This window comes from Pteropus alecto, unplaced genomic scaffold (assembly GCF_000325575.1).
Source record: "Pteropus alecto unplaced genomic scaffold, ASM32557v1 scaffold25, whole genome shotgun sequence".
Lineage (NCBI taxonomy): Eukaryota > Metazoa > Chordata > Mammalia > Chiroptera > Pteropodidae > Pteropus > Pteropus alecto.
The window spans coordinates 22,116,013-22,119,109 of record NW_006441955.1 but is presented as its reverse complement, the minus strand read 5'-3'; the positions used below and the strand labels follow the sequence as shown (position 1 = coordinate 22,119,109).

Genomic DNA, 3,097 nt, shown 5'->3' with positions numbered 1-3,097 from the left:
TCCTTGCTGTAAGCAGAGGGAGGTCTCCCATTATGCAGAGATCTGGAGGCATTGCTATAAAGTACAAAAAGATCTCAGGAATCTCATCAGTGTTCAGAAATTAACTCCTACTGATGGAAAAATCTTGATCCTTTCCTCAAAACACTTAAAGCCAGTAGTGAATTGAATCGAACTAATGCTGTAAAAAGACAGTATCTACCTGAACCACAAGTTAGTCACTCAGCATCCCCTTGTCACTCAAGCAGTCTGGCAGGTAATAAGTGTGTGCTTTTTTCTGGAGGTAAATGTTACTTGCTCTCTATTATTCTTTTGTTAAAAAAAAAATCTCAAGCACAATAAAATATTACAAGGTACACATAGAAGCAAGAAAATGTGCTAAAGAGAGAAAGAAGTCAATAGAAGCAGACTCAGAGGTGACTCAGTAGTTGGAATTATCAAACCAGGACTTTACAGAACAATGATATTAATACTAAAGGATCTAATGAAAAAGGTGAAAACCATGCATGAGGAGATGAGAAATTTAAGCACAGACATGGAAACTATAAAGTGTAGCCAAACTGGGATAGAGGAGCAAATCTGCACACTGTTTGTGTGGTGTTGAGCACTTAGATATATTCCCAGACAATCCCCATGGAGAGAAGGCTGTAAGTTAAGAAGAAGGAGGGGTTGAGGGTAGTGATGTTTGGTGTATACCATGGTACCTAATAGAAGTGAAGGTCAGTAAATGTGCTAGCACCCCATGGAAACAGTAGAACAGCAAATATCTCAAGATCACTCACTTAATTTATTCATAAATACACATTATCTTCTGGAGATTCCTAAGAACAGGTACTGAAGTTACTGAGCACTTTGCAGGGCTCTGGGGTCTTACAGAGCATATGAGAGCAAAACAAACAATGAAACCTGGGTGAACACTGTAAATATTATCCTAGCTCTAAAATAAGCTGATGAGGCCTGCTTCAACTCAGGTTTTGATAAATTACAACAAATCTATTTCTTTTCTTCCAGAACTTTCATGATGGGGAAAAGTGGCTTATTTCCTTCCTGTGTACAGGATTGCTTAGTTGAGATAACATAGTCACTTAAGAGATCAAAGAATATTCACCGTGTTTTACAATAAATCTTATTGATCTAAACCATAGGTGTTGTTCTACTAAGGTTCCATTGGTTCCTAGGAGAGATCAACAGTCTTACTCTCCTTCTATTTGATATTCTTTTCTTTCCAGACCACAGCTCATTGTGTGAAGCTATGCCTTTTCTGTTTTTATTTTACAAAAGCTACTAGGGACTGCTTTAGTTACCTGACATTTATCTAGACAATTTCTGGTTCTCAGTTCACCTGTTTTTATTTCTGGTGACACTTGACTACACTTAATAGGCCTTTCTATTTTTTTTCTAATTAATTTCTTATTAGCGCTGCATTTCAACTTCACTAGGCTGATTACAATCAACAGCCTTAACTTCACCATCTTTCAGTTCAGATTTCAGTGTATTAATTTGTACAGATATGGAACTCTGTCAAATATGAATTAATTGTGTCCTTAGGACTCAGTTATATTCTTAAAGGAGCTTCAACTGAAAGTAACTTTTTAAAAAAAGTAAGCCAGGTGACACCTAGTGCTAAATGAAGTTTAAAAATAATACAGATAATGACTTACTTGTGTGCAATGGAATTTTATAGAAACATTTAGGCCACATACTTGCCATTTTTAACTCTATATTTGCAACAATATTTGCATTATAAGATAAAATGTAAAGATGGTAATTACTGAATTTTTAGTTATATCCAAAGTTTTCATTTAAAAAAAAAATCTCTAAAGTCAAATAAGAGTATTTCTCAATATTTTGTGCAATTGTCCGTGCTTTTGGGGTATCAGTAGTTAAATTCATAATGGCGCAAAGGTGGGAAAGAAGCAATGGGCAGCCAAACGTCATTATGGATATATCTTGTTCGTGATACTCAACAAATGCCAGATGAAAATCTGGACTTGCAAAGTAAACTTAATAACAGTTCATTATTTAGTTTTTTAAAGCATTCACTGCCAGGTACTTTTAAATTATAGGCTCTGAAAAGTATTGAAAAGCTTGCCATTTTATTGCTAAAAGCAAGGAACATACACCTCTGCTACACTAGAGTGGAGCTGTTCTAGATGTGTGTCTCAGGTATGGTTTTTTTTTTTTTTAATTTCTCCTTTTTTTCCTCCACAAGGAACTATTAAATAGATTCATTTATTGCTAACGATTTTATTCATGTCTGTACCAAATTTGTCTGGAAAACTTGGCATTCAGCAGTGGTTGTAAAGTTGCTGTTGCTAGTAGTCCTTTTGTGGGTGGACCTGAGAAGAACGCATTTCACAAATAAGGTGATACAATGGGCCTAGGAGGGCAAAACTTGCAATCTCCTGCCTGTGAATAAGCTTCTTTGCATCCTCATTTTTCTTCAGCCGTTTGTTTACATTACTCAGAGATAGAAGCACAAAGAGTAGAGTTTTTGGCTTTGGGCTCATTTATACATGTGCATTGTTAAAAACCGTTTGTGACCTAGACAATGCTGAATTTTGAATTTTTGCCACCCTAGCTAAGAAATGATTCAAATGAACCACATAAATGTATTAATGAAGAGTGAAAAACAAAACAAAACCTTTCTTTTTTTTTTTAGGTGAGGCAACCCTTGGTTGACCTCACAGATTGCAAGGACTTTGTCAGTTTACAATCCCTCATATTTTTTATATTTTTAAATTTTTTACACCTACAGCACCTGGTCTTCCTAGGTGGTTTCCCATCCATGTACTAACCAGGCCCAACCCTGCTTAGCTTCTGAGATCAGATGGAATTGGGCTTGTTCAGGGTAGCATGGCCATAGACCAAAACTTTTTCTAGTGGAAGCTTTCAGATTATTTTAAAGGAAACGGATTAACAAAATAATTTCTTCCTTTTCTCACACTGACCTAAGTATAATTATTTATTTTGTTTTTAAGTTTTTAATTCTCTTTTTCACTGACTCTTTAGCCAATCCTATTCGGAACTGATGAAATGTGCTCATTAAGAATTCAAAAGATATTTGCTTAAGATTAAAAATTTTGTGGTTCAAAGACAC

At 35.4% G+C, this 3,097-nt stretch overlaps 1 pseudogene; it reads right to left on the bottom strand.

Annotated features, from left to right (window-relative positions):
• Nucleotides 1–2,746: 2,746 nt before the first annotated feature.
• LOC112485905 lies at nucleotides 2,747–2,865 on the bottom strand (annotated as a pseudogene).
• Nucleotides 2,866–3,097: the final 232 nt, after the last annotated feature.